The sequence below is a fragment of the Lepus europaeus genome, chromosome 5 (assembly GCF_033115175.1).
Source record: "Lepus europaeus isolate LE1 chromosome 5, mLepTim1.pri, whole genome shotgun sequence".
Taxonomy (NCBI): Eukaryota; Metazoa; Chordata; class Mammalia; order Lagomorpha; family Leporidae; genus Lepus; species Lepus europaeus.
Genome location: NC_084831.1, coordinates 126,506,064 through 126,520,507, shown reverse-complemented (window position 1 = coordinate 126,520,507; position 14,444 = coordinate 126,506,064).

The window sequence follows — 14,444 nt, the reverse complement described above, 5'->3', positions numbered from 1 at the left end:
AAAGAAAATTTTAACATGCACAGACTGCATATTATGTTCTATGCACTATCCCAAACATTTTTAAAACATTAGCTCTTTTAATTCTGGAACCAACCCTGAAGTGGATACTCTCATGAACCACTGTACCACAATGTTAGCCCCTAACATTCTTGATTTTTAAAAAATATTTATTTATTTGAGAGGCAGAGTTACAGATGGAGAGAGGGAGTGATAGAGAGAGGTCTTCTATCCACTGACTCACTTCCCAAATGGATGCAATGGCTGGAGCTGGGCCGATCTAAAGTCAGGAACCAGAAGCCAGTAGCTTCTTCCAGGTTTCACTGACCAGGGTAGAAATTCTTCTGGGTCTCCCGCATGGGTGCAGGAGCCCAAGCACTAGGGCCATCTTCTACTGCTTTCCCAGGCCATAGCAGAGAGCTGGATCAGAAGAGGAGCAGCTAGGACTTGAACTGGTGGGATGCTGGTGGGCTTAGCCCACTAGGCCACAGCACTGGCCCTAAGTGTACCCATTCTATGATCTGTACCTGCTTAGGATCTTGGCAGATAACACCTGTAGGGGAAACTGAGGTGGGATTAATCTGTATAAGGAACAGTAACTGTTCATCGACTTGGGATACTTGAACAGACTGTAATGCCCCTTTTACCTTTTGGATCCCTTTGAGGGCCTCAGAGGTGCATTTTTGGGAAGAGTTTAAATTTGAGTCTCCTTGAAAGGTTGTAAAAAACCCAGAGAGGTCTTCTGTAGTTAACTTAACAAATGGACATATCCAGTTGATGTCTCTTGATAACTTTTGGCAATCATTTAATGTCTGCAAGTTATCATGTCCAATTTGTATTTTTTTGTAGCTTAATAGAACATTCCTTGTTTAAAGTTCCCAAATAGCAGAAAGTTGGGTACTATTGCATTTTGGGAATTTTAGGTTCCCACATCTGCACGGCCTGTGTTAAGTATGGATAAACCTGTCTGAGTTTAGAGCAGGAAATGCTAACAGGATATTATCGATAGGATTGATTACTGGCCATGCCTTAAGACAAAACTCTCCACTGATGTCTGCATTAGAGCTATATTATCAATAGCCCACACAGAAAAGGCAAAATGCTCTTTGTCCTGGGCCACCAAGGGGATGGTAAGCAATCTTTTATATCAGTCACCATCAAAGTGGTATTTGGGCAGGTGAAGGCAAACCAGGCTGTAAAATTGCATTGATCACTCTTAGGTCAAGTAATAACCTCTATTTCCTTTTTGGGAATAGTAAAAATTGGAGTGTTCCAAGGGCTGTTGAAGGGTTCTATATGACCTGCATCAAGTCGTTCCTTAACTAACTGTTGAATGTGAGCAAGTTTCTCCTTGGACAAAGGCCATTGATCCACCCTTATGGGCTCATCAGATTTCCAAATTATTGGGTGCACACGTGGGTGCGGAGAACAATCAATGACTGCTGTTAGAAAGGTTGGTATCTTAAACCTACTTTTTGGGGCTTGTTTTTGTTTGGATAGGCTGTATTATTTTTGAGACCCTGACCTAATTTAGTTTATTTTAGTCAACATTTTTTGTCCCTTTTCACTAACCATATGCACATTAAGAGCAGACAAGACATCCCTTCCCCAAAGATTCATTGCAATGTCTCCTGCTATGGATGCTTCAAAATGGCCCTGATTAGCATCTGGGTCTTGCCAACGTGGGTAGCACTGCTTCTAAAGGTCTTGCCTGGAGGTCCCAGTCCTCTCAACCTCCCATTTGCTTCTCTTGCTGGCCAGTCACCGGGCCAGCTGTGCCAAGCAATGATACAAACATCGGCCAGGTGTCTAGGAGACCTGCAAATGCTCGGCCTTGCACGTGTAGGCAGAGAGTAGGAGATCATGGTAATCTGCTGTGCCCAATAAGCATCAGAATTGCCAAACCCCTTGTCTCCACGAGATTCTCACACTATTTTTCATTATTTTTCTTATTTGCCAAAGAGGCAGGATTATAATTTGAGCTATACGACCCCCAGGGAGGCTCTGATAAACTTGATTCTGCCGTAATTTTGATTTCCCCGGTATGATCTGCGTCAGTAACCCCAGGTGATTCTGAGACCACTGGTAGCACAGCTGCTTCCGCCGAGGACCAGTCCAACTGCACCCGCGGGTAAAGGTCCATTCACCCCCGCTAGAACGGCTTGTCGTTTCATCCTGGGAACCCCGGGGACGAAGTTAAGATGCTGGTGCCCACAGTACTACTCAGATCGAGTCCAGCACTCGTCTCTGTTGCTTGTAAGAATGAATCCACTGTGGATTTGCTTCTGCCACTGGATAAGCCTGCGATGCTGATGGCGGCCGGACTTGTGCCCCCTGTTGTTGACGGGGTAGGGGACACCGTTCCGCTCATTTCCCTGCTTCGGGGCGGCTTTTCCGCTTTTATGAAATTTGGGTCTGCACTTCTTTTATTTATTTATTTTTGACAGGCAGAATGGATAGTGAGAGAGAGAGAGAGAGAAAGGTCTTCCTTTTTGCCGTTGGTTCACCCTCCAATGGCCGCTGCGGCCGGCGCATCGTTCTGATCCGAAGCCAGGAGCCAGGTGCTTCTCCTGGTTTCCCATGCGGGTGCAGGGCCCAAGCACTTGGGCCATCCTCCACTGCCTTCCCGGGCCATAGAAGAGAGCTGGCCTGGAAGAGGGGCAACCAGGATAGAATCCAGCGCCCCGACCGGGACTAGAACCCGGTGTGCCAGTGCGGCAAGGTGGAGGTTTAGCCTGTTAAGCCACGGCGCCTGCCTGGGTCTGCACTTCTGAGTGGCCCAATGATTGCTCTTATTACAGCGAGTACACCAGCCAGGGGCATTTTTGAACTGTGGTGGGAGTACCTCTATGAATACTAGGAATCTTTTTTGGCGTTTGTCGGAAGTGCCTTGTCTTGATGCAACTGAAGCCTGCCTTTTTGGGCTGAGCTATAGTGGCACCTTGACCTTCTATTATGTTCTCAATTTGTTCATTCATAGGACAATATGCAACTATTTGTTATTATAGCTTTATAATGCATTTTTAATAAATAGGCTTTTTTTTTTTTTTAAAAAAAAGACTCGTTTATTTATTTGAAGGGGAGAGTGACATAGAGAGAAAGAGTATCTTCCACCTGCTGATTCATACCCTAAATGGCCACAATGGCCAGGGCTGGACCAGGCTGAAGCTAGGAGTCTGGAGCTTCATCAAGGTCTCCCACGTGGATTGCAAATACTTAGGCCATCTTCAGCTAATTCCCTAGGCACATTAACAGAGAGCTGGATTGGAAGCAGAATAGCCAGGACTGGAACTGGCACTCTGCTGCCTCCCAGGGTGTGCATTATCAGGAAGCTCGAATTAGAAGACTTCAATCCAGGCTCTCTGATATGTGACATGAGCATCCTAAGAAGCATATTAACAGCTACGCCAAACACCTATCCCCAGAATTTTTATTTTTGGTTATTTTTCCATGTTAACTTTAAAATAAGCTGTTTTGTTTTCAAAAATACTGCTGATATTCTATCTAGTTGATATTAATGCTACAGACAACTTTGGGAAAATGACATTCTGAGAACACAATACTCCTCTGCATGAGTTCAAGTTTTCTTTGAGTGGGCATTTATTCTAGAAGTTAATATGCTGGTGTGCCAATAAAGTGCCTGGGTTTGATACCCAGCTCCAGTACTTGACTCCTGCTAAGGTAGGCCTTGGGAGGCAGCAGATGATGGCTCAAGTAGCTGAGTCCCTGCTACCCACAGAAGAGACTTGGAGTGAACTCCCAGCCCAACCCTGGCCATTGCAAGCACTAAAGGAGTGAACCAGCAGATGGGAGAGCTCTGTCTCTCTACCTCTCAAAATCCATGACTTTTTTTTTTTTTTTTTAAATTTCATGATGCTGTGGTGTTTTTTATCATTTTGAAAGTTAGAGTTACAGAGGCAGGGAGGGGGGAAGAGAGAGAGAAATCTTTCATCTGCTGGCTCACTCCCCAGATGGCTGCAATGGCCAGCACCAGGCTAAGCCAAAGCCAGGAGCTTCACCCGTGTAGGTGCAAGGGCCCAAACACTTGGGTCATTTTCCACTGCTTTTCCCAAGCCATTAGCAGGGAGCTGGATCAGAAGTGGAGCAGCCAGGACACAAACTGGTGCCCATATGGAATTCTGGCATCACAAGAGGCAGCTTATTGGCCGGCGCCGTGGCTCACTAGGCTAATCCTCCGCCTTGTGGCGCCAGCACACCGGGTTCTAGTCCTGGTCGGGGCACCGATCCTGTCCCGGTTGCCCCTCTTCCAGGCCAGCTCTCTGCTGTGGCCAGGGAGTGCAGTGGAGGATGGCCCAAGTGCTTGGGCCCTGCACCCCATGGGAGACCAGGAGAAGCACCTGGCTCCTGCCATCGGATCAGCGCGGTGCGCCGGCTGCAGCGCGCCTACCGCAGCGTCCATTGGAGGGTGAACCAACGGCAAAAGGAAGACCTTTCTCTCTATCTCTCTCTCACTGTCCACTCTGCCTGTCAAAAAACAAAACAAAACAAAACAAAAACAAAAACAAAAAACAAGAGGCAGCTTAATTCGTTGTGCACAACACCAGCCCAAAAAAACATTAATTTTTTTTTTTCAGAGAGATCTTACACATTTCTTGCTAAGGTTATTCCTAGGCATTTTATCTGTTTGTTGCTATTGGGTCTTTTTCTCTATTATAACTTTAATTTGTACACATAATGAATATTTCTTTTCACATGTTATTTTCTACTCTACTCAAGTCTATTATTATCCATAATAACTTTGTTGACTCTCACGAATTATCTAGGTAAACAGGTTACCACTTGCAATGATAATGACATTATTTTCATTGTATAAAAATGTAGGTAAGAATCTAAAGCCTGGAATAAAACATTAAGAAATAACATAAAGAATTGGGAAAACCCTTTTTGTTTAAGTTCATGAATGAATAATCACAAAAATAACAGGATTCTTAGTATTTTAATGGGTCATGTTTTCAAGCAGGAAAATTATAGATGGTGAATTCTAATGATCAAAAAGGTAACATTATTGATTTTTAGTAAAAGAAAATTATTAAATAGAGATTTATGAGTAGCAACATTAAAAAGCAGTGACTTCCAGAAGCTAAAGTGGTTCATGGGGAAGTGATTCCCTCAGGTTGTCAGCTCTTCCCTGCCTTTTGCAGGTGTCCTTTGCTCAGCCTAGTGCATTGCTCTGCTCCCCACTCTCCATGAGTCGGATGGCTTCTTCCGGTCTTGTGGGTTGAAGTTCCCACCACACCTCCTCAAAAAGAATCCTCCTGTCATTCATCTCTCTGTCATAGTGTTCCATTCTTTTCCTCATAGTACCCAACTCAATCTATAATTGTTTACCGATTAGTTTACTTCCTTGCTGTCTACCCCTGTAAACAGTGAGCTCCATGAAGATGACATGGACCATATCTATTTTTATTAACCACTGTATATCTTATCCCATATGCCTATTGCAGTACCTGATATCAACAAATGCTTAACACAAATTGATAACATAAACGAATCACTTTCCTTTCTCCCCAGTGTTACTAGATTACTAAATTAAGTGAATATCATGGAGATGTCATTTCTCATTTTCAGAAGAATTAAAGTTTTCTGATATGTTATTTGAGAAAAAGAAGAATGAGATGGAATAATTGAGCATTTTCATTTAATTGAAACTATCAAATAGAAATTGACTAAATTTTTAATTAGATGCTTGTATTAATGACAAGGCAAGTTTTCGTCATGGACTTTAGAAAAAGTCATCCTCGGCCAGCACCGCGGCTCAATAGGCTAATCCTCCACCTTGCGGCGCCAGCACACTGGGTTCTAGTCCCAGTCAGGGCACCGATTCTGTCCCGGTTGCCCCTCTTCCAGGCCAGCTCTCTGCTGTGGCCAGGGAGTGCAGTGGAGGATGGCCCAAGTCCTTGGGCCCTGCACCCCATGGGAGACCAGGAGAAGCACCTGGCTCCTGCCATCGGACCAGCGCGGTGCGCCGGCCGCAGCGCGCCTACCGCGGCGGCCATTGGAGGGTGAACAAACGGCAAAAGGAAGACCTTTCTCTCTGTCTCTCTCACTGTCCACTCTGCCTGTCAAAAAAAAAGAAAAAGAAAAAGAAAAGGTCATCCTCACGGGGGCAGCAGAGAGTTGCTGATAAAGAGCTTACTGAATTTCTGAAACTTGGTCAAACTCTGTAAATATATAATACAATCATATTTGGTTAACATTATCAAGGGCTAGGTCCAGAGGTAACACTTCATATGTGTTATTTACTAAAATATTTTTAAAAGATAAATACTTAAAATATTTTATTTATTTATTTGAGAGAGAGAGATCTTCCATCCACTGGTTCACTCCCAAAATGGCCTCAATGGCGGAAGCTGAGCCAATCTGAAGCCAGGAGCCAGGAGCCAGAAGCTTCCTCCAGGTCTCCCACACAGGTGCAGGGGCTCAAGCACCTGGGCCATCTTCCACTACTTTCCCAGGCCATAAGCAGAGAGCTGGATCGGAAGGGGAGCAGCCGGGACATGATCCCAGTGCTCACATGGGATGCCGGAGCCAGAGAGGGAGGTTTAGCCCACTATGCCACAGTGCCTGCCCCTTAATAAAATCTTTACAAGGATTTATGAGATGGATGTTATAGTTGCTCCTTTAAAAAAAAAAAACTTTTTATTATTAAGATTTATTTATTTGAAAGGCAGAGTTACAAAGAGGCAGAGACAGAGATCTTCCATCTGCTGGTTCATTCCCCAATTAGCTGCAATGGCAGGGCTGCACCAGGCTGGAACTCCACCAAGGTCTCCCATATGAATGACAGGGACCCTAGTATTTGTGCCATCTTCCACTGCCTTCCCAGGCCATTAGCAGGAAGCTGGATTGTAAGTGGAGCAGCTGGAACTCAAACTGGTGCCCATATGGGCCACGATGCTGGCCCCATATTTATCCTTAGAGAGATCAAGAAACTTGCTCAGGAGTGTTAGTGAAGTTCAGATGTGGAGAATGAATAAAAGGCAACAAATTGGGGGAATTTTGGACAGATCTTTAATAAATGACTGTAGTTTACACTCTTATTCTTTTTCATCAATTTTAAAATATTTATTTAGGGGCCACTGCTGTGGTGCAGTAGGCTAAGTGCCTACTTAAGTCTGTGGTGCCAGCAACCCATATGGGTGCTGGTTCTAGTCCCAGCTGCTCCGCTTCTGACCCAGCTCTCTGCTATGGCCTGAGAAAGCAGTGGAAGATGGCCCAAGTGCTTGGGCCCCTACACCATCATGGGAGACCTGAAAGAAGCTCCTGGCTCCTGGCTTTGGATCAGCCCAGCTCTGCCCGTTATGGCCATTTGGGGAGTGAACCAGCAAATGGAAGACTTTTCTCTCTGTCTCTCCTTCTGTCTGTAACTCCACCTCTCAAATAAATAAATTAAAATCTTTAAAAAATAAAATATTTCTTTAATTGAAAGGGGAAAGAGGGAGGGGAGAGAGGAGAAGATGGGGGGAGAGGGGGAGAGAGAGAGGGAGAGAGAGAGAGAGAGAGAGATCTATCTATCTTCTATCTGCTGGCTCATTTTTCAAATGCCTGCTATAGCCAGGGATGGACCAGACTGAAGCCAGGACCTCAATCTGGGTCTCTCACATGGTGGGTGGAAGAAACCCAATTAATTGAGCCAACACCTGCTGCCTCCCATGGTGGGCATTAGTGGGAAGGCCAGAATGAAGAGTGGAGGAAGGACTCAAACCCAGCACTTCAATATGGAATATGAGCATCCCAAGTGTCAGCTTAACCATGGTGCCAAATGCCCAACCCTAGGTCTTATTTTTCTACTCAGGACTAGGAGATACCAGAATTCTAACTAAGGCCTTACAGCTAGGTTTGAAGTTCAACTGAAATCAGGAGGAGCCAGGATAATGCCTAGGTTAAAATGAGTAACTGAAGCAGCTTAGAGTTAATGTGGAACCAAGAACTAGAGTAGATTGTCAGGTTAGTAAGGCCTTGCAGGAGGATAAAGTTCAAGAGTAAAGCCAAGTCAGGAACACTGAGTATCACCCAGGGGAAGAATCAAAAAAATTATTATAATAGGCCACAAATTGGATACAGATTTCTTTAAGAAGACATTGGTTTCAAATATATTAATTCTGGCAGAGCTATCAAGCACCATGGACTGGAATAAGCAGTCTTTTTTTTTTTTTTTTTCTGACAGGCAGAGTGGATAGTGTGTGTGTGTGTGAGAGAGAGAGAGAGAGAGAGAGAGAGAGAAAGGTCTTCCTTTGCCATTGGTTCACCCTCCAATGGCTGCTGCGGCTAGCACATCGTGCTGATCTGAAGCCAGGTGCTTCTCCTGGTCTCCCATGCGGGTGCAGGGCCCAAGGACTTGGGCCATCCTCCACTGTCTTCCCGGGCCATAGCAGAGAGCTGGCCTGGAAGAGGGGCAACCGGGATAGAATCTGGCGTCCCAACAGGGATGAGAACCCGGTGTGCCGGTGCTGCAAGGCGGAGGATTAGCCTGTTAAGCCACGGCGCTGGCTTTGGAATAAGCAGTCTTAATAGACGATCTGGATCAACAAAGGTAAGAGATTGTAATCTAAATGGGTACTACTATTGAATTATCAAAAAAAAATTTAGTAGTGACATCTGAAGAATTGCCATGTGGCTAAGATGTATTGATACAGAGAGAAAAAATAAAGTACAATTAAGTTAAAACAGATTTTCCTAAGGATAGGAAAAAAGGCCTTTCTAATAATGGAGAATTACAGAGAGTTGAGAATTATAGTATAGGATATAGTGGAAATAGGAGCAGGTGGAAAGGTAGCCAAAGGGTGCTAAATTGGATTCCAGTCCTGGAAGAGATGAATCATGGGAACAGAGTGTATTGAGCAGAAAAGGGTGGGCATCAGATGAGAGTCGAAAAATTTATTTACTTGAGAGTGTGTTGTGGTGGGGAGAAATCTGTTGATTCACTTTTTTTTTTTTTGTAAGACTTACTTATTTATTTGAAAGAGTTACACAGAGAGGAAAAGCGAAAGAGATCCTTCATCCATCAGCTCAGTCCCCAAATGGCCAGCTGGGCCAGCCTGAAGCCAGGAGCCTCCTCTGGGTCTCCCACATGGGTGCAGAGGCCCAAGCACTTTAACTATCCTCCACTGTTTTCCCAGGCACATCAGCAGGGAGCTGGAAAGTGGAGCAGTGGGGTCTCAAACCAGTGAACATATGGAATGCCAGTGTTACAGGCAGAGGCTTTACTCACTATGCCAAAACGCTGGTCCCTGGTGGTTCACTTTCCAAACTTCTGCAATGACACACGAGGCAGGTGGATTGGGCTGGGGCAGAGCTCGAAATTAGAAACATAATCCAGGTCTCCCTCAGGAGTAGCAGGAACCCAATTACTTGAACCATCACCACTCAAGACACCTAGAGTTTGCATTAGCAGGAAGACAGAGTTAGGAGCTGGGCCAAGGGGAGGCAGGCACCTGAACACCAGCTACAAGATGATGTATAGTTTAAGGCAAGGAGGAATAACTGTCTAGCTATGGCTAACAAAAAAATGCTAAAGTGCTTTAAATATTTTTTCTCATTGATGGAGAAAAAATATTTAAAGCACTTTAGCACTTTAAGAGAGTGCAGGAGGATCTCAAGGCTTCCTATTGAAAGTGAACTCCCAGGGCCCCTCAAACAGAAAACATTCCTCCAAATGGATTGGCTAGCTTAGGAATAGCTAGCTTGGCCAGGCAACTGTCCTCATGTTTGGAATCTGGAAAATTTAGCTGCTAAGGTCTGGCCCTAGGGTGGAGGAGGCGGAATTCCTTTGGAAGCCCTAACAAAGTTAAATTCCAGCTCTCCCCCTTGGCTTTCCATTCTGAGAGGACACTCAGCCATTTTCTCCTAGGTTGCAGTGAGTGGACTGGATACCATACTATGACAAGAGGAGGCAGTACTTAAATGTGGTTGGGTTAAGTTTGGAGAGGAGAGGTGGGCTCATCAAAAGGAATTCCCACTACAGTGTCAAGACTGGTAGGTGTCAGATCACTTCAGGGCATGGATATAGAGGCAGAAAATTATTCTTTTTTTTTAAAAAAAGATTTTTATTTATTTATTTGACAGGTAGAGTTACAGACAATGAGAGAGAGAGAGAGAGAGAAAGAGACAGAGAGAAAGGTCTTCCTTCCACTGGTTCACTCCCCAAATGGCTGCAATGACCTGAACTGTGCTGATCCGAAGCCAGGAGCCAGGTGCTTCTTCCAGTTCTCCCACGTGGGTGCAGAGGCCCAAGGACTTGGCCATCCTCCACTGCTTTCCCAGGCCATACCAGAGAGCTAGATCGGAAGTGGAGCAGCTGGGTCTCGAACCAGCACCCACATGTGATTCCAGTGCTTCAGGCCAGGGCGTTAACCTGCTGAGCCAAAGCACCAGCCCTAAACCACCACTTGCAACCCCAGCATCCCATATCAAAGCACCAGTTTAAGTCAAGCAGTTTATAATCCAGCTCCTTGGTGATCAGGCTCTGAAATCAGGCTCAGAATGGCCCAAGGGCTTGGGTTCCTCCCACCCACGTGGGAGACCAGAATGGAGTTCTTGGCTCTTGGCTTCATCCAGGACCAGTCCCAGCCATCATGACCATTTGGGGACTGAACTAGCAGATGGAAGATCTGTGTGTCTCTCCATGACTACCTGCCCTTTCTCTGTTACTGTCAGAGAGAGAGAGAGAGAGAGAGAGAGAGAGAGAGAGAGAGAGAGAGCGAGCCCCCAGTGCTGTGGCACAGAGGGTTAACTGCTGCCTGCAGTGCCAGAATCCAATACGGGTGCCAGTTCAATTCCTGGCAGCTCCACTTGTGATCCAGCTCCCTGCTAATGTGCCTTGGAAAGCAGTGGAAAAATGGCCTAAGTGCTTGGGCTACTGCACCCATGTGGGAGACCTGGAAGAAGCACCATGGTTTATGGTTTTGGTCTGGCCCAGCCCTGGCCACTGCGGCCATTTGGAGAGTGAACCAGCTGATGGAAGATCTCTCTGTCTCTCCCCCCTTCTCTCTAACTCTGCCTTTCAAAAATAATAAATCTTAAAAAAAAAAAAAAATAGGCCGGTGCCGCGGCTCACTAGGCTAATCCTCTGCCTTGCAGCGCCAGCACACCGGATTCTAGTCCCGGTCGGGGCGCCGGATTCTGTCCCGATTGCCCCTCTTCCAGGCCAGCTCTCTGCTGTGGCCAGGGAGTGCAGTGGAGCATGGCCCAAGTCCTTGGGCCCTGCACCCCATGGGAGACCAGGAGAAGCACCTGGCTCCTGTCATTGGATCAGTGTGGTACGCTGGCCGCAGCGCGCCAGCCGCAGCGGCCATTGGAAGGTGAACCAACGGCAAAGGAAGACCTTTCTCTCTGTCTCTCTCTCTGTCCACTCTGCCTGTCAAAAAATTAAAAAAATAAATAAATAGTAGCACCTGTGTACCTTTTATGGCCTTAAGTGGGCCACATCCCCATGCCGTATATCATAGGTACCTCTGTCCTGATGACTACTCCTCTAGGAAAATCTAAGCTTTTTCTTTCTGTGAAGAAAATGAGGATGTACAAGAGGTTGTTTAAAAAGGAACAGAAGAGTAAAGCCATCACCCACAACACCAGGATCCCATATCGGTGCCAGTTTGGGTCCTGGCTGCCCCACTTCTGATCCAGCTCCCTGCCAATGGCCTGGAAAAAGCAGTGGGAGACCTGATGAAGCTCCTGGCTCCTGGCTTTAGCTTGGCTGAGCCCAGGCCCTTGCAGCCATGTAGGGAGTAATCCATTGGATGGAAGATCTCTAACTCTGCTTTTCAAATAAATCAATTTTAACAACAACAAAAAAAGCAACTAGAGTTCCAGTGGGTATAGAGGAAAAACTTGCTGGGAATAGAGCAGAATTTGTTATTTTTAATGGAGGTCTATTTCCTTCAACCTTGTAGACGCTGTTACCCTTCCACTCCTGTAGGAAGGGGTGGCAGGGCATTACTCTTCCTGCTACCACCCACTGCCACTTTCAGACCACTGTTTCCATTCTTGCAAAAACTCTTCCCCCTTTGAAGTTATGCCATCTGGCTCTACCACTCTTTAGCACCCATACTTAATGAGGACTTCAGCATCCATTATACAGTCTCTATGCCAACTCCATCATCCTGGGTGGTTTTAGGAAAACCCATAACATGCACACTTTGTACCTTCTCTACTCCAACTTCCACTCTTTCCAGAAGTTCATGGAGGGCAGGTGTTGTGGTGGAGTGGGCTAAGGTTCTGCTTGGGACGCCTGCATCACATATCCAAGTGCCAACTGATGTCCTCGCCCCTCTGCTTCTGATTCAGCTTCCTACTAATGTGCCTGGGAAAGCAGTGGATGATGGTTCAAGTACTTGCGTTCCTACCACCTATTTGGCAGGCCCAAATGGAGTTCTGGATCCCTAGCTTTGGATTGTCCCTGTTCTGGCTTTTGCAGGTATTTAGGGAGTGAATTAAGAGATGGAAGATCTCTCCCTGTCACTGTACCTTTCAAATAAATGAATAAAAGAAATATTAAAATTTTTTCATGGAAAATTATTATGAAAAAATTGTTCATGAATTTAAACATTTCTGGCTACAAAATAAACTCATATGATGCCAAGTTCCAAATTTTTTGAAGAATTCTTGTACTTTCAATTCATTAATTTTATCATTTCCAATAAAAACAGATGTTTTTGGTGGCTGATTCAGGGCCAGGGTAAGGGTGGGGAGTAGGTGGCATACTTATTTTTTTGCAAAGCACTTTATTTACAAAGAAGATTTATTTTTTTCCTGATTTTTTTAAAGATTTATTTTATTTATTTGAAAGTCAGAGTTACACAGAAAGAGAAGAGGCAAAGAGAGAGAGAGGTCTTCCATCAGCTGGTTCACTCCCCAATTGGTTGCAACAGCTAGAGCTGCGCCGATCTGAAGCCAGGAGCTTCCTCCGGATCTCCAATGCAGGTGCAAGGGCCCAACAACTAGGACCATCTTTTACTGCTTTCCCAGGCCACAGCGCAGAGCTGGATCAGAAGTGGAGCAGCTGGGTCTTGAACCAGCACCTATATGGGATGCAGGCACTACAGGTGGTGGCTTTACCAATTATGCCACAGTGCTGGCCCCAAGATTTATTTATTTGAAAGGTAGAGTGACAGAGAAAGAAGGAATGGGGGAGAGAAAGAGAGAGACAGAAAGAATCTCCCATCCATTGGGTCACTCCCCAAATGGCTGTAATGGTCCAGGCTGGGCCCAGCTGAAGCCAGGAGCCAGGTACTCCATCTGGGTTCCCCATGTGGGTGTCAGGGACTCAAGCACTTGGACCATCATCTGCTGCTTTCCCAGGCACAGTAATAGGTAGCTGGATAGGAAGTGGAGTAGCTGGGACTTGAACTAGCACTCCGATTTGGATGCTAGTTTCACAAGCAGTGGTTTAATCTGCTGTGCCACAATGCTGGCCCTTCGCAGTTTATATTTTTGAGTGACACATAATTTTACACACATATTCATGGGATAGAGTGTGATGTTTTGATACTTATACACGTTGTGTAACTATCAAATTAATTAGCATACCCATCACTTCAAACGTTTATCATTCTCTATGGTTAGAACATTAAAAATCCTCTTCTAGCTGTTTTGAAATATACATTACTGTTAACTACAGTCATCCTGCGGTGCAATGGAACAGCAGAATTGTTCCTTTTATTTAACAGTAACACTGAACCCAGGAGGGCAGCATTCTTGAGTATGTTAAGATTGGCGGTACTGGAACAAATTTCTTTCAAAGATTTGTATTTTATTTATCAGAAATGGCAGAGTGACAGAAAAACAAATCTTCCATCTGCTGTTTCACTCCTCAAATCGTTGTCAACAGCTAGGACTATGTCAGGCTGAAGCCAGGAGCCAGGAACTCCATCCCAGTTTCCCACATAGGTGGGAGGGGCCCAGGTACTTAGGTTATCTGTTGCCTTCCCAGGCTCATTAGCAGGGAGCTGGATTGGACAGAGACCAGGTGGGACACGAACCAGCACTCTGATATGGGTTGCCGGCACCACAAGTGGCAGCTTAACTTGCTGTGGCAAACCGGCTCCTGGTGATGATTTTAGGATCCACTGAGGGGCCAGCATCGTGGCAAAGTGGGTTAAGCTGTTGCCTGCAATGTCCACATCCCATATGAATGCTGGTTTGATACCTGCCTGCTCCACTTCTGCTCCAGCTCCTTGCAAATGCACCTGGGAAAGCAGAGGAAGATGGCCCAAGTGCTTGGGCTCCTGTACCCACATGGGAGCTCCAGGCTCATGGCTTCAACCTGGCAAAGCCCAGACCATTGAGGTCACTTGGGGAGTAAACCAGCTGATTTTAGACCTCTCTTGCTCTGTCTCTTCCTCTAACTCTGCCTTTCAAATAAATAAACCTAAAAAACAAACAAAAGACTCACTGTTAGGCTGGTACTGGCAGACATGATGTTTAAA